A 25380-nucleotide genomic window follows, 5' to 3' on the forward strand; every position below is an offset into this window, starting at 1 on the left:
TCGCTCCCTGTTTCCCCACATACACGGCCGCTCGCTCCAGGCCTCGCCGTTTCCCTCCTCTTGGCCACTCGCTCCCGTGACAACCCGTCACCTCTTGGTCACTCGGTCCCCACCTTGCCACTTCGACGGCTCGTTCCTCGCCTTCCGCCGCTTCTTCGGGCAGCGTGGCAGGGAGCCATCGGGCAACAGGGGGAGGCTGGGAGTGAGCAGCCAAGGTGGATAGTGACGAGGCCAGAAGCGAGCGGCCAAGTGGGGGAAGGGCGGGAGCGAGTGGCTGAGGGAAGGCAGCAATGAGGCATGATGGAGTGGTAAATTTAAAGCAATTGAAGCTGGGATGGCGGGAGGGAGCAGGGTACTGTTGTGGAGAATAGAGCCGGCGATCATGGCTATTGAGGGGTGATGACGTTGTTGCGTGGTGACGTCAGTGCACGAATGTGTGCATTTATATTGGCAATCTGGCAAATGTTCGTACACACTGATGACGTCCACAATCGCTCTGCGCATGTTGTGTTGTCAGGAGTTACTATGTAATGGCAATAAACAGTAATAAAGTTATAAGTAAAGTTACAAGAGGGATATTTTCCTCCTGAAGATCTGTGTAATTATCCTGTTGATGTTCAATTGCCATTCTTACAAAATTGTTAACTTTAACTCTTTTTATCATTATTACAGCTAAGTGCATGAGTGCAGCACATGATGTGAATTAATTCAGGAAAGCCCGCATGAATTTGTAAAGGGCAAATCGTGTTTAACTAATTTGATTGAGTTTTTCAATGAAGTAACAGAGAGGGTTGATGAGGGTAATTCAGTTGATGTGGTGGAAATGGACTTTCAAAGGGCAACACTTTAGGCAAGATGTGAGGGTCCTTGAGAGGGTGCACAGGAGATTGACCAGAATGGTTCCAGGGATGGGAGATTTTAGTTACAAAGTTAGATTGGAAAAGCTGGCGTTGTTCTCCCTGGAGATAGAGAGGAAATTTGATATAGGTGTACAAGATGATGACAGGCTGAAACAAGTTAGACAAGGAAAACCTGTTCCCATTAACTGATGGTAAAGGATGAAGGGACACAGATTGAAGGTGTTGGGCAAGAGATGCAGGAGGAATGTGAGGAAGAACGTTTTTTACGCAGCGAGTGGTAATGGCCAGGAACTCGCTGCCCACGAAGTTGGTGGAAACGGAGACAATCAATGATTTCTGAAGGAAATTGGATGGGCAATTGAAGGAAATAAACTTGCAGGGCTACTGGGATCGAGCGGGTGAGTGGAACTGACTGGACTGCTCCACGGAGAGCCTGGCAACGACTTGATGGGCCAAATTGCCTCCTTCTATGCCGAAAATGACTCTTCTGATTCTCATAAGTCTCTGTAGCATGTTGGGGGTCTGATGATATGCCCCAATCTGATCGCTGTCGGTTTGGTTTGTGACCATTGTACAGTCTCATGGCCTTGACTGTCAGTGGGGATATTGGGTTTAGGTGGTGTCTTTCATTTCTTTTCTTTTCCCTGTCAATCAATTTAGCTCTGCTCGACATGGCTGGTCACTTTTGGTTTGGTTTCATGTTTCAAGTTCCATCTTCCATTGTTTAACTTCCATCAGTTCGGTCTGCGTTTCAGTTCCTCAAAGGCACACTGCCATCAGTTCATTCTATAGCTCACTTACAGCAGGCTTCCGTCATGGGTCTTCCCACCTGCCAATAGTTCGAGGCACATAATGTTGCCAATGATCTTCTAAATCTTTAACTTGCTGCCGAAGTTCTTTCGGACACATTGGGACTTGTGCTTCTTTTACCCTGGTCTGTGCTGGCTCCTCTTTGTGGCTTGCCTGAGACCTTAAAATAGTTGTGAAGGTCTCCTGGCCTTCTCACTGCTTGGGGGTTTATCTGCATGGATGATTCTGCCTGGCCGCATCGCGATGGCAAAACGCCCACCCACCCCCAACACCAAAACCCCCGCGATCCAGTGTCCCACCCAGTGTGCACTTTTACCAGATTGCTTCTGCTGCAAACAGTGGTTGCAACTGAATTCAGATTCACATTCCCTTACAGTAATGCTGTAAATGTCAATGATGTGCAGTTGCTGTATGACAACAAAGTCGCAGAATCACTTCCACACTGCTGCAAGGATTGCAGACGAACCCGATGAGCTTGAAAGTCTTCATTCTGAAGCTTCTGTAGCAGGCAAATGGGCTCAGCTTTCCAGGCTTTTAGAAATGTTATTTATTTATTTCGAGATACAGCACTGAAACAGGCCCTTTGGCGCGCCGAGTCTGTGCTGAACAACAACCACCCATTTATACTAACCCTATATTAACCCCATATTCTCTACCACATCCCCACCATTCTCCTACCACCTACCTACACTAGGGGCAATTTACAATGGCCAATTTACTTATCAACCTGCAAGTCTTTGGCTGTGGGAGGAATCCAGAGCACCTAGCGGAAACCCACACAGACACAGGGAGAACTTGCAAACTCCGCACAGTCAGTACCCCAGAACTGAACCCGGGTCTCTGGAGCTGTGAGGCTGTGGTGCTTTCAGATAATAAACTGCCTTCCTGTTTTTGCTGCCAAAGTGGATAACCTCACATTTATAGGACAACTGCTTGTGTGGAAGATAAATTGATGTGGCTTCTGCTAGACAATCTTTATTCTCTGAATTTTCTTTGCTTTACCAAATATGATTCCTGCCCCTTTAAGCTGCTGCAGTGCTTTAAATCTTTCAGCAGTGTCTGGGTTCCAATCCCCAGGGAGCGAGCTCCAATACAGAGGCATTTTGATGATTTGTGCACACCCAAAAAATTGCAATGATGTTGACTCTGGAAATGATTACAGGGTTAGCAGTCATTACATCAGGTGGGCAGAACTCGCTCTCATCTTACTTCTGGTCATAGTTGAAGCCAGTTGGAAAATCCTGACTGTAAATTCCCTTGGGTTTGCAGCTTCTCATCCTGTCTCAGCAATCAAATCCTTCTGGCTGCTGATTGAAGTTTCGACTGCTGGGGAGGAGTGGGGGACAATTAGAAAATAAGACACGTGGACTATCTTTTATTGTTGTGCCTGCCCTCAGAACCCTCAAAGACCTCTGATCAGCTGGGATTCTGGAGCACACCACAGCACCATTTTTCCTGTGTCCTTGTGCACTGGGGTGCTTAGCAACTATTCCCAGTGGGAAATTAAGCAGGAGGTTGGGAATGCCCCATTTTGGCTCATTTGAACAACTCCAACAGGTCCTCAGATAAACTATGGTAATCTCTAGGTAATGTTGAAGGGGCAGAAATCTGGATCCCCACCCCTTTTTCCTGACCTTTGCACTGAGGGAGGCTCAGTTTGTTGGAGCAAAGGCCTGGTAAATCGGACCAGTCATATTTTGCAGCATTGTGGATTGATTTACAATTGCTGGCTACAAATATCCAGAAATAAATCTTTTCTTTTCAGATAACAAATCCATAATGGACAACAATGAAGAAAACAAGCAAACGTTTGAGTATTTTCAACACAATGGACTCCCATTTGTTTCAGGGATACATTCAATTGAACACCTTGAATGGCTGAAAGATTTTTAAATGGATCCAGATATTCCACTCATTGTCACTTACCCCAAATCTGGTAAGAATATCTCAATGGTGTAAGGCTGTGTCCAGAGTTGCTGCACAATTTTGAAAAAACATTTTAATATACATTTTCCCATTATATTTTTCTGCCCGCTATTTGTGAATCACTGCCTTTTGCTGGGCGTTTGTATCTGTAGTGTTGTCATTTGAAACTGCAATTGCATTGTGCATAGTGTACCCTACAGGCTGCAGTAGGACACACATACTAGCAAAGGAAAAGTGAAAGTAAAACAGAAATAAAGAAGCCTTTGTGTTCAATAGCCTGCTGCTCTGTGTCAGTCTTTGCCGCACACGTTAAACCAAACTCGGCTAAACCTCACTCCATCCCAAGAGACATCACAGTATCCATAAGCACTGGCTGTCCTCCAGTATGTTATAAAAATACATTTTAACACACAGGTTCTTTACCTATTGTTGTATCATAAAAAATAATTCTGTTGCCTCCTGTGGTTTGTTTGGTATGTGCACTACCTAGTTTTGAATGGAGTCATAAAAACCTGCAACGAACCCAGATTTGATCCAGGGTCTGTGCTAAATAGCTGATCGCAATTGGAATCAAAGTACAACTGCCCATACCTGCACCACAAAGATTGCAGTGGTTCAAGAAGGTGGCTCACTGCCACCTTCTCAAGGGCAATTAGGGATGGGCAATAAATGATGGCCTTGCCAGTGATGCCCACATCCCATGAACAAATTTAAAACAAAAACAAAGAAGTGGAATTGAAGGAGGCATCTCAGAAAGCAATTAAACAAAGTATCTGAATAGGCAGCAAAGAGCCATGATGTCGATCACTTTCGGCAGAGGTCTACGTTATGCGGAAAGGCTGGAGGTACTTGATTTTTATTTAGCCTGGAAAAGAGGCTTTTAAGTGTTTATCTTACATTGAATGTAACATTGTCGAGGAAATAGAGATGGTGAATCTTGAATGCTACTTTAAATTAAGAGGACAAGAGACACACGTTTAAAATAATGAGGTAACTTTAAGACTGACAACAAGAAATACCTTTCATGCAAAGAGAGAAAATCACTAGAAAATAGGCATGGGAATCTGTTGGGTGCTGTCGGGTCTTTCTGGCTGGATAAATTAAAATGCCCTTTCTGATCTATAACGAACTTGTGATCTTGGGAACGGGTTTAGTGTTCTTTCTTACTTTCAAAGGTCTGACTGAATCCCTTATACAAGGTGACAATTCTGTAAGTTAGGAGGTAGTTGGGCATACATTCTGTTAAGTGATGAACTAATCAATTAAGATAAAAAAGGAGAGAAATACAGAATCAAAATAGCAGGAATGAAACTAGCACCGGAAAACTTTAGAGAAAAACAGATGAACTAAATAATTTGGGTAGGTTATGACCCAGTATAGACTTAACTAAATCCACAGCAACTGGCAACTTAATTTTCTGTTCTTTTATTTATTTCCCAACCCAGATCATTTATGTTGTCAGAAATCCCAAGGATGTGATTGTGTCATCATATTACTTTCACAAATACATTCGTTTCTTGAAGGTGCCAAAGGATTTTCAGGACTTCCTGAAGCAATTTGTTGAAGGAAATGGTAATTGTTTTTTAATTTTACTCAACTCTTTACAAAAATATTAATTGTGCTAATATTTTGTTCACAATTGTCAGGTCATTTAAGAATCTTTGGGCTAGAAATTCAGCTTCAGATGCCAGAGACCCTCAAAATGGTGCATGCAGTACAACAGGCCACTTTCGATGTGGCCCGCACAGCACTGCATGCTGGGAAGGGCATGTCCACATGTGCCAAAAGCCTCCCAACTGGTCAGATCGTGACCTCAAACAGTTGTTCTGGCTGAATTGACACACGATTTTGAAACTTGGACACACAGGTCCACTGAACACATATGCTATCGACTCACAGCCCAACATGTGTTCAGCCACATGAAGGGCCCTCAACTAGCGCTATTTAAAGGGCCAGTCATCAACATGCAGGTGAGGTGATTTTGACTAACACTTGCTAATGCAAAGTTTGTGGAAGTACTGTGGAGTGTTTCTGGAGGTGTTGTGGTGAGCTGCTGGATTTGCCAGACAGTGATGCTGTATCCTCACAGGGAGGTTGGAGGATTTGGTGATCTGTCCTCACAAAGGCTGCAACAGGTGGGGGGAGGCTGTGGATGCAGTGCTTCTGAGTCTGCAACATGACATGGAGATGGAGCAGAGGCTGCAGAGAGGGAAAGCTCTGCATGAAGGGAGGTGGCAGAGGAAGCAGAAAAGGTGGCAGGGAGAAGGCATCCGGGCCCCTTCGTTCTGGATGGGATGCCCGTGAGCACCTACTTTCAGACTCCTGTTCCCTTAGAATCACATCCCTTCACCATCATCACTCCACTATATCCTATCTTTCCATTCATCTGCAACATCCCATCACAGTGTCCTCTTGGTCAAAATCCTGTAATAAAAGCCACCAATAAAAACATTTGCATAATATATTTATCAAACTACATATCTGTTATGAATGCTGGATATTGTAACATAATTATGTTTTAAAAATTGTGATTTTTAAAAGTTCAAGATGGAGTCTTGGAAGTCAGCTGACCTCACATCCACTCTGCGAAAGGACTAGACAGAAGTCTTGGTTATCAGGACAACAGAGAACACAGATCAAAGACTTTCATTTGAAAAACTGGGCTAACAAGTGAAGAACAATGGGTGTCGCCCTCCCAGACTTTCGGATCATAAACCAAGGAGTCAGTAATTTGGGAGATGCAAATGTACCAGGCAGCTGTTAACAACTGGGAACAATAGAAATCCCAATTAGCTCTGTGGAACCAGACTTCTGGACTCTGCATGTTGGAACAGTACAATAAGCTATGGATTTTTGAGTCCAGATAAATTTAACAGACTTTCTGAGGGCAGACAGGCTGTAAGAAGGGAACCGAGCAGTCGCAGCCTCACAGCAGGCTGTAAGAAGGGAACCGAGCAGTCGCAGCCTCACAGCAGGCTGTAAGAAGGGAACCGAGCAGTCGCAGCCTCACAGCAGGCTGTAAGAAAGGAAGTCAACGAGCAGTGGCAACTCAAGAGAGAGAGAGAGAGAGAGGGAACACCTGCTCTCAAAAGCAGAGACAGCGAAAGGCTGTGAAGACTTGAACTTGTCTTGAAAGTTGAAGCTTGCGGAGAAGTAGAAGACCAGCAGGATAGCAGGAATCACCTTATTCACAGACATTCAGGTCGGACGTGCTCGGAGAAGTTTTCAAAGAGGACATTGATCTTTGAAAAATCTGGGAGATCCAACCCATTGCAACTTGGAGGTGTTTGGGACTTTTAACTGCAAAGGATTTTGCCATCAAAATGGACTGTGTAACATATAAGTATGGTGTGAGGTTTTCAAGTATTGTAATCAGTAAACAAAATATCTTTCTTTGTAATTTGGGGTATCAGCTACTTATAAAGTACTACTTAGTTCACGGGGATTTCTTTTTTTTTGTTATAATAAAAGTTTTAAAATGTGAAATCTTGTAGTGTAATTCTTGAAATTGGTCTGGTTCATATCTCATATTTTTCATGTTAACGATCTCACTGAGGTCGTAACAACATCCAATTATACAAGCAAAAATGAACTACTTACCCTTGTGCATTTCCTTAGTGCGTGGCCTGTGCTTCCCCTTGCCTGTCCTTATGCTCCTACGCAATTCATGGCTGGCGGAAGAATGCTGACATTCTCTGGGAGGAGAAGGCAAATGGCTTTGTAGGATGACCTCCAGCAGCTCTGGGCCTTGACAGCCAGACTTCAGACTGCACCACCTCGCATGGGCAGCAGCACTCTGGGCTGGCTGGCTGGCAGGCAACAGCAAGAGCACAGGCAATAGCATTGACATCACTGCACCCCCTACCATCAACATCCTGGTGGTCAGCATTGAACAGAAATTTAACTGGACCAGCCTTATAATTAATGTGGCTACAAGAGCAGGTCAGAAACTGGGAATTCTGCAACAAGTGACTTGTCTCCTGCCTCCCCAAAGCCTTTCCACCATCTACAAGGCACAAGTCAGCAGTGTGATGGAATACTCTCCACTTGCCTGGATAAGTGCAGCCCCAGCAACACTCAAGAAGCTCAACACCATCCAGGACAAAACAGCTCCCTTAATCGGCACCATATCCACATACTTAACCAGTCACTCCCTCCACCGCCAGCACGCAGTGGCAGCAGTGTGTTCCACCTACAAAATGCACTGCAGCAACTTGCCAAGGCTCCTTCAACAGCAACTTCCAAACCCGTGATCTGTACCGTCCAGAAGGACAAGGGCAGCAGACACATGGGAACACCACCTGCAAGTTCCCCTCCAAGTAACACACCATCCTGACTTATAACTATATCCACGATTCCTTCACTGAGTCAAAAACCTGGAACTCCCTTCCTAACATCACTGTGGATGTACCTACATTATGTGTACTGCAGCGGTTCAAGAAGGTGGCTAACCTCCACCTTCTCGAGGGCAATAAATGCAGGCCTTACCAGTGCTGCTCAAATCCCACAAAAGAATAACATAAGGGGCAGTGGTCGGAGTATGAATGCTGTAATCCTGATACAGGACAGTAGGTTCATGCTCCATGGTCCCTCTGCTACAGAGGGACCATGGAGCATGAACCTCAGCGATTCTAGTAATCTGTTGGAGGACAGATTGCTGCAGTACTGTCAGAGTCTGCATTCTCCTTTGAACAACGAGATCTGCAGCCATGATGGCAGCAACCATGGATCATATGACCCCTGACTGAGCTTCCACAGCAGCACGAAAACACTGGGTGGCTTCCGCTTCTGCTGCAATGAACGTTGACTTCAGCCAGACGCTGCATCATGGGTGGGTCCGCAAGTGCTGACAAGAGAATTGGCTTCCACAGCGGAAGGGATGGGCTCCAAGCTCTGCATGATGCCCTGTGCCACATTGGAGCCAGAGTCCCCCATACTCCTTTACAGTGACAAGATGCTGTCTGGCAGGGCTGCCAATACACCATGCATCTCAGTGTGCATGTACATCAACGTTCTCCTGTATGAGCCTCATTGAAATCCTCACCTGAGTCCACTGTAGCAGAACGTATCTGTGACTTTGCCTTCTGGTGAGCTGGCACACAAACTATCCTTGCCTCCTAGCCTGGCTGCAGCCCACTTTTCTGGTGACTCATCATGTGCAGATCCAGATTCTATACTATCCTCCAAGTTACAAGCAGTGCCAGTAGCTGAGCTGCTGGCTGTCAGTGTCAGATCAAATGATGGTATTTCTTCATCAGTGCTGTGCTGTGGCATTCATCCTTCCATGCACAGATGTATAGTTTGAATCCAACATTTCAAAAGTTCTAGAAATTTGCAGCATCTTTGTGGTGTGCTGTGGGGCTCGATGCAAATCAAATCTATGCAGGGTGCTGTCCAATTATGTGCAAATGGTTTAGGAAAAATGACGATATACAAATAGAGACCGATTTTATCCTTTGTATATGTATGCTTACAACTTTCATAAAGGAATAGGTGCATCAATATTTGAAGTGGTTATGGCTTGGAACAAATATGGAAATTATGTTTCTTTGCAGTAAAGGCATTCTGTAGCACTGTAAACTCACCATGCTTATTTATCTTTTAAGTGTTTTATGGATCTTGGTTTGACCACATTAGAGAATGGTATAACCATAAAGATGAACTCAACATCTTGATTGTGATGTATGAAGATATGCAGAAAGTAAGTGATATTTATATATGATAACTAAAGATGCTTGAATAAATCATGAATTATGTGGACCTGATACTTTAACAGCAGGGAGAATGTTGTGAAATCATCTGTGTCTCGGTTTTGTACCAACCGAAATGATGTTTAATTTGGTTCTTCAAACCAAAACTTTAAGCGTTAAAATAATGTTTAATGGGGGTGAAGTTGAAATTGGGTGATTGTAGAAAACTGGTGATTTTGAACTAGAAGTTTGTTTTACCCCGTGCCTGATTTTGTACTGTGTTGAAGTCAACTGAACAACAAAATCGGGCGGGATATAAAACGGGCCGACAATTCACTATTGCTCATTTTACACTTTCGTCAAAGACCAATTTCACCCTCAGATACTCCTGAGCCGCACTTAAACGCTGCCAGTTTACTTCCCACCCATTTCGGGTGGGTAGATGGTGCGCAGAGGCTGCCAGTGTATGAAGATTGGGTTGCCCTTAGTTGTTCTCTGAGTCATAGGCAAGTGGTGGGGAGGGAGCTATAGGAGACTTTCTTGGGAGGAAGGGAAAGGGAAGCAGGGGGAAAAAGAGGCCTATGATATTCCTTACAGGGCTTGGAGCAACTCTGCCCTCCTGGCCCCACTTAGTTAATATCTTGCACTTACCTGGAGGGCCTATTTGTTCTTCCGACCAGTTTTTGACCTGCTTCAGCCTGGTGGGAAGTCGTGGCTGTTTTGCCCCTCAGGCCCCAGTTAAAATGCAATGGAGGCCTTATTGATGTACGAGGAATCTGATATGCTTAAATTCATGAGGCACCTGCCGACTTTAAGTGGGGGTCTCATCCAGCTGCAGAACCCTAGTGGTTAAAAGAAAAATAATGTCAGGAAACGGTTGCGTTTGGAGCGGGTAAGTAACCTGATTGGTTTTAACTGTCCACTAGCCCAGTTTCTGTTGAGTGGATAATGTTAAATTGACTCTGTTCTCTGTTTTTAAAACAAAGTAAAATTGTACAATTTAAAAAAACACACAAACTGCAAGCATTGGAAATGTGTATTAAAACCAAATAGGCCAGTTTGTGGCAATGTCACAGGTTACAGTCTTTTCCTATTTAGTTCAATAAAGGTCAGTTGTTTCAATTCGGGCTAATTAACCAGGGTGGCCTCCATTTTGAGAACATTAGGAATGTTCTCTTTAAACCCACATCACCAAGAGAGAGTTGTGGCAGCTGGTTTCATTGACAGACCTGCTGATCAATCACCAACCAGGGAGGAAGTCAGCATCAAGGCCCTCCTGATGGCTAGTGTTATGACTAAGCTTTTTTATTTTTTGTTAACTTTTTTTTGAGGACTCTTGTATTTTAGAATTATGGACATTGTTTTATTTGGGAAAACTGAAAAGGATTCCATGGATGCTTTGTCCACCAAGGTCATCGGAAGGTCTTTTGGACTTGGTATGTAAACAACCCTGGAAGTCCCACCTGTCTTCAGATAAATACCCAGTAGGGGCTTTTTTACTTGGGGGGAGATGTTTACAGAGAAGTGACAGGTCAAAATGTATAGGGATCGGGGGCTTGACTATTGAGATTGTTTGTGGTTTCACTTTGGACAGTCAGTTGGGGTTTGGACAGTGTTCTGAAAGGAGATTAAGAATCACCCTGCCAAGGACAAAACTCCAGCACAGCCTTTGCTATCTCTTTGAAAAGTCTGCCAGCTTTTCTGTCTCTTTGAGAAGCTCTTAGAAGCGCGTGTAAGCAATAGAGAATTTGATGCTGCATTCCTCCAGAAAGGCCTGTGTGAAACCCCTTTTGCCGTGTTTCTCCTGGAAAGCCTAAAAAACTGATGTTCAACATTGCCTGAAAAGAACTGTTCCAGAAAGATCCCAGTGACAGCCATCTATGTGTGTTTGGGATGCCAAACCAAAAAGGGATAACTGACATCTTTCCATATCTTTTCTTTTTTCCTTCAAGAATTAGCAAGTACTTGACCAATATATTCTTTTTTGTCTTTTTTTTGTAACAGAGCTCTAAAGAGAAAATCTCTTTTTCGGTTAACTGGTGTGTGTGTGTGTGTGAGAGAGAGAGGGGCTAAGGTAAAAAGGGAACTTCCAATCTGTGTGTCAACGCTTTGCTTTGTTACTGGTTAAGTCTTGTTTTATAATAAACTGATAATATTGTTGTTTATTAAAGAAATCTGGTTGGTGTATTTTATTCTGGGATAAAGAGTAAAGTCTATGACCATATCGGTAACTGGGTAAACATTCAGGTTCAGTTCTGGGTACTGCCTGTGCAGAGTTTGCAAGTTCTCCCTGTAACCACGTGGGTTTCTGCCGGGTGCTCCGATTTCCATCCACAGCCAAGGACTTGCAGGTTGATAGGTAAATTGGCCATTGTAAATTGCCCCTAGTGTAGGTAGGTGATAGGAGAATTCCGGGAAGGTGGGAATGTGGCAGGAAATGTGGGATTAATGTAAGATTAGTATAAATGGGTGGTTGATGGTCAGCACAGACTCAGTGGGCCGAAGGGCCTGTTTCAGTGCTGTATCTCTCTATGACTCTATGTTTTCGGACTGAGTGGAGATGTTCCGCAAAGCGGTCACCCAATCTGCGTTTGGTTTCCCCAATATAAAGGAGACTGCATCGTGAGCAGCGATTACAGTATTCTAAATTGAAAGAAGTACAAGCAAATCACTGCTTCACCTGAAAGGAGTGTTTGGGGCCTTGGATAGTGAGGAGAGAGGGGGTAAATGGACAGGTATTACACCTCCTCCGATTGAATGGGAAGGTGCTGTGGGAAGGGGACAAGGTGGTGGGGTTAATGGAGGAGTGGAAGAGGGTGTCGCGGAGGGAGCGATCCCTTTGGAATGCTGACAGGGGAGGGGAAGATGTGTTTGGTAGTGGCATCACACTGGAGGTGGCGGAAATGGCAGAGGATACTCCTTTGGATGTGTAGGCAGTGTGTTCTGGATTCCAACCACCCTCTGGGTGAAAACATTTTTCCTCAAATCCCCTCTAAACCTCCTGCACCTTACCTTAAATCTATGCCCCCTGGTTATTGACACCTCCGCTAAGGGAAAAAGTTTCTTCCCATCTACCCTATCTATGCCCCTCATAATTTTGTATACCTCAATCAGGTCCCCCCTCAGCCTTCTCCGCTCCAAGGAAAACAACAAGGAAAAAGGGGCAGCACAGTGGCGCAGTGGTTAGCACCGCAGCCTCACAGCTCCAGGGAGCCGGGTTCGATTCTGGATACTGCCTGTGTGGAGTTTGCAAGTTCTCCCTGTGACCACGTGGGTTTTCGCCGGGTGCTCTGGTTTCCTCCCACAGCCAAAGACTTGCAGGTGATAGGTAAATTGGCCATTGTAAATTGCCCCTACTGTAGGTAGGTGGTAGGGAATATAGGATTACTATAGGGTTAGTATAAATGGGTGGTTGTTGGTTGGCACAGACTCGATGGGCCGAAGGGCCTGTTTCAGTGCTGTATCTCTAAAATTAAAAAAAACCCTCGCCTATCCGGTCTCTCTTCATAGCTGAAATGCTCCAGCCCAGGCATCATCCTGGTGAACCTCCTCTGCACCCTCTCCAGTGCAATCGCATCCTTCCTATAGTATGGTGACCAGAACTGTACACAGTACTCCAGCTGTGGCCTAACTAGCATTTTATACAGCTCCATCATAACCTCCCTGCTCTTAAATTCTATGCCTCGGCTAATAAAGGCAAGTATCCCATATGCCTTCCTAATGAACTTATCTATCTGTGCTGCTGCCTTCAGTGATCTATGGACAAGTACACCAAGGTCCCCCTGACCTTCTGTACTTCCTAGGGTCTTACCATCCATTGTATATTCCCTTGCCTTGTTAGTCCTCCCAAAATACATCACCTCACACTTCTCAGAATTAAATTTCATTTGCCACTGCTCTGCCCATCTTACCAGCCCATCTATATCATCCTGTAATCTAAGGCTTTCCTTCTCACTATTTACGACACCACCAATTTTTGTGTCATCTGCAAACTTACTGATCACACCTCCTATATTCATGTCTAAATCATTAATGTACACTACAAACAGCAAGGGTCCCAGCAGCGATCCCTGTGGTACACCACTGGTCACAGGCTTCCAATCGCAAAAACAGCCCTCCTGCCACTAAGCCAATTTTGGATCCAATTTGCCAAATTGCCCTGGATCCCATGGGCTCTTACCTTCTTGACCAATCTCCCATGCGGGACCTTATCCAAAGCCTTACTGAAGTCCATGTAGACTATCAACTGCTTGACCCTCATCTAGGCACCTAGTCACCTCCTCGAAAAATTCAATCAAATTTGTTACACACGATCACCCCCTGATGAAGCCATGCTGACTATCCCTAATTAATCCCTGCCTCTCCAAGTGGAGATTAATCCTGTCCCTCAGAATTTTTTCCAATAGTTTCCCTACCACTGATGTTAGACTCACTGGCCTGTAATTACCTGGTTTATCCCTCCTACCCTTCTTGAATAATGGTACCACATTCGCTGTCCTCCAGTCCTCTGGCACCTCTCCTGTGGCCAGAGAGGATTTGAAAATTTGTGTCAGTGCCCCTGCAATCTCCTCCCTTGCCTCACGTAGCAGCCTGGGATACATCAGTCTGGGCCTGGGGATTTATCCACTTTTATGTCTGCTATAACAGCTAATACCTCCTTCCTTTCAAAGCTAATTTGTTCAAGTATATCACCATCCCCTCCCTGATCTCGACACCTACATCGTCCTTCTCCATAGTGAACACAGATGAAAAATAATAATTCAAATCCTCACCTAAGTCCTCTGGCTCCACACACAGATTGCCACTTTGGTCCCTAATGGGCTCTACTCTTTCCCTGGTTATCCTCTTGCCCTTAATATACATAAAACGCCTTGGGATTTTCTTTTATCTTGCCCGCCAGTGTTTTTTCATGTCCCCTCTTCGCTCTCCTCATTACTTTTTTTAAGTACCCCCTTACACTTTCTAAACTCCTCTAGGGTCTCTGCTGTTTTCAGCCCTCTGAATCTGCCATTAGCCTCCTTTTTTCCCTTATCCAATCCTCTATATCCCTTGACATCCAGGATTCCCTGGACTTGTTGGTCTTACCCTTCACCTTTACAGGAATATGTTGGCCCTGGACTCTCACTATTTCCTTTTTGAAAGACTCCCACTGATCTGATGTAGACTTTCCTACAAGTAGCTGCTCCCAGTCCACTTTGGCCAGATCCTGTTTTATCATATTGAAATCGGCTTTCCCCCAATTCAGTACTTTTATTTCCGATCCCTCTTTGTCCTTTTCCATAACTACCTGAAATCTTACAGAGTTATGCTCACTATTCCCGAAATGCACCCCCACTGACACTTCTACCACTTGTCTGGCTTCATTCCCCAGGATTAGGTCCAGTACTGCCCCTTCTCTTGTCGGACTTTCTACATGCTGGCTCAAAAAGCTTTCCTGTATGCACTTTAAGAATTCCGCCCACTTTAAGCCTTTTGCACTAAGACTACCCCAGTTGATATTGGGGAAGTTGAAATCCCCTACTATTATTATCCTATTATTTTTACACCTCTCTGAGATTTGCCTACATATCTGCTCCTCTATCTCTTCCTGACTGTTTGGAGGCCAGTAGTACACTCCCAGCTAAGTGATTGCCTCCTTTTTGTTTTTAAGTTCTACCCATATGGCCTCATTTGAGGAACTTCTAAGATATCATCCCTGCTTACTGCAGTAATTGACTCCCTGATCAATAGTGCAATGCCACCTCCTCTTTTACACCCCACCCCGCCCCCCACTTCCCCATCACACCTGAAGATTCCATACCCTGGAATATTGAGCGGCCAGTCCTGCCCGTCCCTCAACCATGTCTCTGTGATAGCAATAATATCATATTCCCATGTGTTAATCAAGGCCCTCAATTCATCTGCCTTACTTGTAAGACTCCTTGCATTAAAATAGATGCAATCCAGCCTTGCACTATTTGCTTGTGCCTTAACAGATCTATATTTGCTTAGCCTTCGCAGACTGACTTAGTTTCTCTTCTATATTTGACTGTGCATCACCCCCTACTGTACCTACACTCTGTACCCCATCCCACTGCCAAATTAGTTTAAACACTCCCACCCCCCACCCCCCAACAGCACCAGCAAACCTCCCTGCAAGGATATTGGTCCTGTTCCGGTTCAGGTGGAACCTGTCCGACTTGTACAGGTCCCACCTTTGCCAGAAACAGACCCAGTGACCCAGGAAATTAAAGCTCTCTCTCCTGCACCATCTCTTCAGCCACGCATTCATCTGCTCTATCTTCCTATTCCTCCACTCATTAGCACATGGCACTGGGAGTAATCCAGAGATTACAACCTTTGAGGTCCTGCTTTTTAATCTGTTACCTAGAGCCCTAAATTCTTGTTGCAGGACCTCATCCCTCCTATGTCGTTGGTACCAATGTGAACCACGACCTCTGACTGTTCAAACTCCCCCTTCAGAATGTCTGCAGCTGCTCTGTGACATCCTTGACCCTAGCACCAGGGAGGCAACACACCATCCTGGAGTCATGTTTGCGGCCACAGAAACGCCTATCTGTACCCCTTACGATATAATCCTCTATCACTATAGCTTTCCCATTCTTTTTCTTCCCCTCCTGTGCAGCTGAACCACCCATGGTACCACATGCTTGACTCCTACCCAATTCCTCTCTTGGAAGGCTGTTGACAGAGTGGGCAATGCCATGTTTCTTACAAAGATAGATTTGTAAGATTTGGATACTGGCAAGTTCCTTTAACACCTTGAGCTAAAGAAATATCAGCTTTTGTAACACTGGATGGTTTATTCCAGTGCCACGTGATACCATACAGGTTAGGCAATACTCCAGAAACCTCTCAGAGACTAGAGAACCCTGTGGTAGCCAGTGTGTAGTTTACCTTGATGATGTGCTGGTCTACAGTGACACTTGGAAAGAACACTTGGAACAACTGGGGGGAGGGGCAGGGTGGGGGCTCTGTTTGGAAGATTGCAATTGGCTAATTTGGCTACCCTTTGTGGAAATATTTTAAACACAGAATGCCAGAATATTCTGATGGAGTTTACTGTTGCAGCCCTATCAGTTAACGACTGTCCATATTTCGGGCAAAAATAATCGCATTGCAGTAGCTTTATCGTGCAGTTAACGTTGTTTGAATTATATGAGTGCAAAGATGGTACAAAGCAAAATTGTATGAACTATAAGTAAAGAGTGAATGGGGGATGAGTTTGAGAATGTGTTTTAAAAGGTTTTCAACTTTTTTTGATATACAGGTAATGAAATGCATTCAAAAATGGCGTTTCATTTCTCCAAGGGTGGAGGTGTTACGAGGATTTCCATATTTTTGTTAAAACTTGAGAATCTATACTTTAAAATTGAAAAGTATGTTGGAATCTTGAAGAAGCTGAACTTTGGGTGTTTTTCTCAAAAGAAGTTACCAGAAGGTTTGGATTGAATGTAGACAAGTTTTGCTGGAAGGCAAAGAAGCCAGCAGGTGGTTGTGTTTTAGCTTGAAGAGCTATCTGCAAAGAAGTGACAAGCCAGGATTTATAGATGTCACATGACTTGCCTCTGGAAAAGTTTTTGTTTCATTTTGAACTGTTTAAAAAAAAAAGCCAGTTGGTGTTTGGCCAAAACACAGAAGTCATTTGCTGCGTGCCTGCCAGGAGAAGTCAGCTGATATCTTTTTCTCTTTGAAGAATACCTGCATCTTTAAAGAATCTCTGCATCTTTAAAGACATCCTGCATTACGTTTTACTATTTCCTCCTGTATTTGAAGAAATTCTGCATGATTGCAGAAACCTTGCATCTTTGAAGTAACTTTGCATTGAATGTGTGAGAATTGAAACTTTTGTTGCTGCACACCTGATGTAGAACCTATGTGAAGCCTGACTGAAGCTTTCTGCATTGCATCTCTTGAAAGCCTACACAGACTGATCTTCAACATCGCCTGGAAGGAACTGTTCTGGGAAGATCCTAGTGGCAGCTGCCTATTCGCATTTGGGATGCCTAACCAATAATGGACATCTTTTCATATCTTCTTTTCAGCATAAGTGTTTTATTTATTCCTTCTACTTCTTTGAAACAGCTGTAAACAGAAATCCCTTTTTTACCCCAGTTAACCAGTTGTGTACATATGTGTGTGTGTGTGTGTGAGGGCTAGGATAAATAAAGGGCATTAATATTTCAATTCATGCGTATGTTTACTTCATTATTGGTTATGACTTGGTCTATAATAAATGGATAGTTTTGTTGTATATTAAAGAAACCTAGTTGGTGTACTTTATTCTGGGGGCAAGTAGAGTATATGATTGATTGTTCTGGTAAGTGGGAAACTTTAAATATATGTTGTGACCTGTGGAGAAGTGGGGCTGAATTTACAGTGCACTCCTCCCGCCTTGGACGTAACACTAGCTAATACTAACATGCAGCATCTTGATATGTTCCAACCATTCAGCCCTTCCGCATGTTCGGTAGCAGTGGGAGAGTTCTCATTCTTTGACATGCAATCAATTTTCTGTCATCAGAGCATCAATTCACCTCCAAGGCTGCTGATGAGGCAATCTGCTGGGCAATAACACTTACATTTTGGTGCAAAAAGGGCCAGCAGAATTTTGAATTCTATATACAGGAGCATGGAGAAGTAATGATGAACTTATACAAAACATTAGTTAGACAACAGTTAGAGTGCTGGGAACCGTTTTCGGTACTCCATTATAGAAAGGGCATTAAAGTCATAGATAACTTACATTGTAGATTCACCAGGATGATGCCAGGGATGAGAAAGCATAATTATGAGGAGAGACTCATGATATTGGGAATATTTCCACTGCAGCAGAGAATATAAAAAGAGATTGAATAGAGGTTATTTAAAATCCTGGAGTTTTAATAGAATAACTAGATAAAAGCTATTTCCTTTGGTTGGGTAATCAGTGATTGAGTAAAATCATCACAATACAAGTAAGGAGATTTTCTTTGCACAGGGGAATTTTGGAGCATTGAATGTGTTGCCACAGGGAATGGTTAAGGCAGAGATAACGGCACCTTTTAAGAGAAAATTCGATAATATTTTAAGCAGAGGAAGATGCAAAGCTACGGGAAGACTATGGGGCAGTGGGATTAATTTTGAAGGGCTCTAGCAAGCAGCCAGTACAGACACAATGGACCAAATAGCTTTCTTCCGTGCTTCAATCTACTATGGTTCTGTGGTTAAGTTTGAAATGATCTCATTTTAGTCATGGCAACATCAATAATTCAAGACCTTAGGCTCGAGTGGCTGGAAAACAAGCTGCTTTTCAACCAAGCTAGGGCCAGTTTCTGACTAATCTGAGTCCCACTTTCAGAATGGACAGTGGGACTATAGAGATGGAGGAAAAATTTCATATGTGCTTATCTTGCCAGCATTGTGAAAAACCAGGAGAAATCCCACTCTTCTTCAAATAGTTCCATGGATCTTTTATGTCAACCTAAGAGAGAGACAAGGCGTCGGTTCATCCAAAGACAGCACTTCCAATTGTGCAGCACTCCCTCAGTCTGCACTGAAGTGTCAGCCTAGATTGTGTGTTCAGTGTCTGGAGTGGGGCTTGAACCCAAAACTGCCTGACTCAGGTGAGAATGCGACTGAGCCACGGTTGACACAACAACTGTCAATAGCTACTTAAGTTGAAAAAGCTTTGACTTCTAATAATTGAGGCAGAATACAGACAATTTGATGATTTGTATTCAAATGTGTATTGCTACGTTTACTACTGGATGAGTGTATACTTTGATAATAGGAGAATACTAATCAGGTTAATGTATGTGAAATAGGAATTATATTTTGGATTTACAATTGAGTAACCTAAGCATAATTTTAATTTGTTAAAGGATCTCAGGAGTGTGATAGAAAAAGTTGCATCTTTTCTTAATTAAGAGTTGGACGAAGAAACCTTGGAGTTAATTTTGGATCAATGCACTTTTAAGTATATGAAAGAAAACCCTGAAACAAACTACCGAGGTTTAAAATTGCTGTTCAAAAATGATAGTGCCTCTTTTTATAGAAAAGGTGAGTAATGCTACTGATTACCGGAAATGACTAGGTAAGGCCAAATGAGCTTTATGTTTGTTTACAAGATTGGTTTATTTTACAATCTTCATTTTTACTGACAAGAAACTAAAAAACAGTACGAAGCATGTATAAATAATTTGGTTGTGATTAAACAGTCTCACCAGATTTTCAAAATGCTTGTAGTTACCAGTGAGCATCTGAAATTAGTTTTCATTGGGATAGATTTTGCTTAAGAAATACTATTGCATTTACTTATAACATAAAAGCGTATTGCTTAAATGGAATTTTTTTTTAGTGTTACTGTAGGATGGTTATACAGTGGATTTTTTATTTGCACTCTCTGGGGGTGATTTCACAATCCAATGCTCCTACAGTGGGGTTGCTCATAAGGAGGGCAACTCAGGTAATCGCTGGTACACAGTCCATGGTTTTAGATCTATTCATTTTAATGGCCTGTGTTTTCCCAAGATGCACTTCTGACGTGCCCCACTTAGGCATGTTGGATCACAGAATCATCCGATGTTTCTGGTCCAGGTTCAGTATTGTATAAGTATAATAGAATTTTTTTTATTCTTTCATAGGATGTGGGCATCGCTGGCAAGGCCAGCATTTATTGCCCATCCCTAATTGCCCTTGACAACTGAGTGGCTTGCTAGGCCATTTCAGAGGGCAGTTAAGAGTCAACCACATTGCTGTGGGTCATGTGTAGGATGGCAGATTTCATTCCCAGAGGTCATAAGTGAACCAGCTGGAATTTTACGACAATCGATGATAGTTTCATGACAACATTGCTGAGACTAGCTTTCAATTCCAGATTTTTATGAATTAATTTAATTTGAATTCCACCAACTGCTGTGCTGGGATTTGAACCCGTGTCCCCAGGGAATTAGTCTGGGCCTCTGGATTACTAGTCCAGTGACATTACCAATATGGCACCGTGTCCCCTATTACTAATTCTAAATTGATGTGATATGTCTATTACGATATTTATTTAATGGTTAAATCTGGGATTATTTATTTTTTAGGGATAGCTGGAGACTGGAAGAATCACTTCCTGGTGTCTCAGAATGAGTGGTTTGATTCCATCTACCAGGAGAGGATGGCAGATTTCCCTTTGAAGTTTGACTACGATATCATTGACCAGCTTTCTTTACCAAATAAGCAGTAATTTTAGAATTTAAATGTTGCCTCCTGCTTGATTCTCCACAGTGTCGTGTCTCTTCATTTTCATTTTGTTGATGCTCCAAGCTGACTTAATCCTACTTAAAAGTAAACTTCATCCCACCATGGCACCTCTGACTTTAATTTTTGTCTCTTTCTTCTGGTCTCCTGCCTATTTACTGTTTGATACCAGGATATACTTATCTTAATCATTGTCATGTTTATGCAACCTGGGTTTTCCTGTGTCCATTTGCATAAGCATTTTGGTTGCTGCACCAGACCTGAGCCCATTACTTCAATCAGCCTTTTCTTTATTTTTATCTCTCTTGGGAACTTCTCTCCCATCTCATCGCTTTCCTTTCACCCAGTCATGCCTACTTTCCTTTCACCCTTCACGAGTACTTTTTTCCCACAAATCCCTACTCTTCACTACTCCTTGACCATCAAAACTATCCTGCCACCTTCCCAGGTTTTACTGTCTCTTGGATACACCCACAGCTTCTCAACATGCTTTGATGGGACCATTGAGGCACCCATCGCTGTCTGCTTATGAGTAGCAACTTTAACTGCCCTATCCTACTCTCTTGTCGACCTGTCCACCCACGGCACTCCTACCAGTCCCACTCAATCCTGTTGGCATTGGCTGGATCGACCCTGCCAGCAGATCAACAATCATCACTCCTCCGCATCTCCCTCCAGAATATAGGAACATGGGAATATAGGAACATAGGAACAGGAGTAGGCCATTTAGCCCCTCGAGCCTGCATCCCTCCATCCCCTAGTCCACCTATCCAAGCTGCTGGCAAGGTCACCCCCCACCTCCACAGACCTGAGCTCTTATCTTTCTCCAGTTTCTCTCCTATCTCTCTTCAAATTCATCTTTTCCACCAGATCCAACTCCTGATCTCTCGACCCTATTCCCAGCAAGATCTTGACCAGCCAACTTGCCCCATGCTAGCTGATATTGTAAATGGTTCCCTATCCTCATTAACAGCCACCCTCCCTTTCAAAATAGCCATCATGATCCCCTTCTCAAAAACACCATCCTTGACCACCATGTCCTTGCAAACTACTGCTCCATCTCCAACCTCCCATTGCTCTCCAAAGTCCTTGAATATTGTTGTTGCCTCCCAAATCTGTGCCCATCTTTCCCACAACTACATGTTTGATCAGTCCAATTTGTTTTTCACCCCTACCACATTGTCACAAATTACATCCTCTATGCACTATTCCTCCTCATCCTTCTGGTCTTTGACTACACCATCCTCCGACAACTCCTCTCCTTTGCTATCCAGCTGAGGGTGATTGCCTACACTTGGTCCACTCTTACCTAGACAGTTATAGCCAGAGAATCTCTTGCAATCTCTATCCTTTCCACACGGTTATCTCTGGATTTATCTTTGCCCCCCCTCCTAGTTTCACTTGCTGTCCGCCGGTGACATTATCTGAACACACAATGTCACGTTCCACATGTAAGGTGTAAGGCTTCAACCAATCACCACCTCTCTCAGCTCCCATGTGTTGTCAGACTGCTTGTCTGACATCCAGTCATAGATGAAGCCAAAATGTCTTTCAAGTAAACATTGGGAAGTTCAAGTCACTGCCTTTGGTCCACAGCACAAACTCTGTTCTCTGGCCATCGATTCCATTCCCTCCCCTGACCACTGTCTCAGGCTGACCACACTGTTTGTAACCTTGGCATTCTATTTGACCCAGAGCTGAGCTTCCAATCCCACTCCATCACAAAAAAAATGCCTAATTCCTATTCTGTAATATCACCTGTCTCTGCCCCTGCTTCAGCCCATCTGCTGCAGAAACTCTCATCTATGCTTTTTTTTTTAACCTCCGGACTCAACTATTCCAATCCTCTCCTGGTGAGCCTTCCATCTTCCAGCCTCCATAAACCTCTTGTTCAAAATTCTGCTGTCTGTATCTCAAGTCCAAACAAGTTTGGTTTACCCATCACGCCTGTGCTCATTAACTTACATTGGCTTCCAGTCCACTAATCAAAATCAAATTCTCATTCCTGTCAAATCCCTCCATGGTCTCATGGCTCTTTAAATCTCGATAACCCCCTCCAGCCCTACAAGAACTCTGTGTTCCTCCACTTTCTTCACCTTTCCATTGGTGGCTATCTAGGCCCTAAGCTCTGGAATTCCCTCCTCAAATCTCATCGCTTCTCCACCTCTCTCCTACTTTAAGACACTGTTTAAAACCTATCTCTTTGACCAAATGTTTTGGTCACCTGTCCTAATATCTACTTTTTTAGGATGATTGCCATTGTTTTCTCCTGTGAAGCGCATTGGGACAGTTTATTATGTTAAAGGTGCGATACAAATGCAACTTGTTAGAACCATAGGAAAATTACAGCACAGAAGGAGGTCATTCAGCCCATCGTGTCTGTGCCGGCCGAAGAAACTAGCCGCCCAATCTAATCCCACCTTCCAGCACCTGGTCCATAGCCTTGCCGGTTACAGCACTTCAGGTGCATGTCCAGGTCCCTTTTGAAAGAATTGAGGGTGTCTGCCTCCACCACCGTTCCTGGCAGTGAATTCCACACACCCACCACCCTCTGTGTGAACAGGTTTTTCCTCATGTCAACTCTAATCCTTCCACCAATCACCTTAAGTCTGTGCTCCCAGTAATTGACCTCTCCATTAGGGGAAACAGGGGGTAGGCGGTGGCATAGTGGTATTATCACTGGACTAGTAACCCAGAGACCCAGCGTATTTCTCTGGGGATAAGGGTTCGAATCCCACCACAGCAGAAGGTGGAATTTGAATTTAATTAATAAATCTTAAAAAGCTAGTCTAATGATGGCCATGTCAATTGTTGTAAAAACCCATCTGGTTCACTAATGTCCTTTAGGGAAGGAAATCTGCTGTCCTTACCTGGTCTGGCCTACATGTGACTCCAGACCCACAGCAATGTGGTTAACTCTTACATGCCCTCTGAAATGGCCTAGTAAACCACTCAGTTGTACCTAACCGCTACGAAGTTAATAAAAAGGAATGAAACCAGACGGACCACCTGGCATTGCCCTCGGCACCGGAAATGACACCAGCAAACCCAGTCTTGTCGACCCTGCAAAGTCCTCCTTACTAACATCTGGGGGCTTGTGCCAAAGTTGGGAGAGCTGTCCCACTGACTAGTCAAGCAACAGCCTGACATAGTCATACTCACGGAATCATACCTGACAGACAATGTCCCAGACACTGCAATCACTATCCCTGGGTATGTCCTGTCCCACCGGCAGGACAGACCCAGCAGAGGTGGTGGCACAGTGGTATACAATAGGGAGGGAGTTGCTCTGGGAGTCCTCAACATCGACTCCGGACCCCATGCAGTCTCATGGCATCAGGTCAAACATGAGCAAGGTAACCTTCTACTGATTACCACCTACCGCCCTCCCTCAGCTGATGACTCAGTACTCCACCATGTTGAACACCACTTAGAGGAAGCACTGAGGGTGGCAAGCGCAAAAATGTACTCTGGGTAGGGGACTTCAATGTCCATCACCAAGAGTGGCTCGGTAGCACCACTATTGACCAAGTTGGTCGAGTCCTAAAGGACATAGCTGCTAGACTGGGTCTGCGGCAGGTGGTGGGTGAACCAACACGAGGGAAAAACATACTTGACCTCGTCCTCAGCAATCTGCCTGCTGCAGATGCTTCTGTCCATGACTGTATTGGTAGGAGTGACCACCGCACATTCCTTGTGGAGACGAAGTCCCGCCTTCACATTGAGGATACCGTCCTTCGTGTTGTGTGGCACTATCACCATGCTAAATGGGATAGATTTCGAACAGATCTAGCAATGCAAAACTGGGCATCCATGAGGCGCTGTGGACCATCAGCAGCAGCAGAATTGTACTCAACCACAATCTGTAACCTCATGGCCCAGCATATCCCCCACTCTACCATTACCATCAAGCCAGGAGACCAACCCTGGTTAAATGAAGAGTGCAGGAGGGCATGCCAGGAGCAGCACCAGGCATACCTCAAAATGAGATGTCAACCTGGTGAAGCTACAACACATGACTATCTGCGTGCCAAACTGCATAAGCAGCCTGCGATAGACAGAGCTAAGCGATCCCATAACCAACGAATCAGATCTAAGCTCTGCAGTCCTGCCACATCCAGCCGTGAATGGTGGTGGACAATTAAACAACTAACTGGAGGAGGTGGCTCCACAAATATCCCCATCCTCAATGATGGGGGAGCCTAGCACATCAGTGCGAAAGATAAGGCTGAAGCATTTGCAACAATCTTCAGCCAGAAGTGCCGAGTTGATGATCCATCTTGGCGTCCTCCTGAAGTCCCAGCATCACAGATGCCAGACTTCAGCCAATTCGATTCACTCCGCGTGATATCAAGAAACGACTGAAGGCACTGGATACTGCAAAAGCTATGGGCCCTGACAATATTCCGGCAATAGTACTGAAGACCTGTGCTCCAGAACTTGCCGTGCCCCTAGCCAAGCTGTTCCAGTACAGCTACAACACTGGCATCTACCCTGCAATGTGGAAAATTGCCCAGATATGTCCTGTACACAAAAAGCAGGACAAATCCAACCCGGTCAATTACTGCCCCATCAGCCTACTCTCTATCTCTATCACTGTAAAGTGATGGAAGGTGTCATCAACAGTGCCATCAAGCAGCACTTGCTTAGCAATAACCTGCTCAGTGACGCTCAGTTTGGGTACCGCCAGGGTCACTCAGCTCCTGACCTCATTACAGCCTTGGTTCAAACATGGACAAAAGGCCTGAACTCAAGAGGTGAGGTGAGAGTGACTGCCCTTGACATCAAGGCAGCATTTGACCGAGTATGGCATCAAGGAGCCCTGGCAAAACTAAGGTCAATGGGAATCAGGGGGAACACCCTCCACT

The 25380-nt window shown here is 44.3% G+C and overlaps 1 pseudogene; it reads left to right on the forward strand.

The window, feature by feature from the left end:
• Positions 1–3437: 3437 nt before the first annotated feature.
• On the forward strand, positions 3438–20498 carry LOC137347040 (amine sulfotransferase-like; annotated as a pseudogene).
• Positions 20499–25380: the final 4882 nt, after the last annotated feature.

The sequence above is a fragment of the Heterodontus francisci genome, chromosome 31, assembly GCF_036365525.1.
Source record: "Heterodontus francisci isolate sHetFra1 chromosome 31, sHetFra1.hap1, whole genome shotgun sequence".
Taxonomy (NCBI): Eukaryota; Metazoa; Chordata; class Chondrichthyes; order Heterodontiformes; family Heterodontidae; genus Heterodontus; species Heterodontus francisci.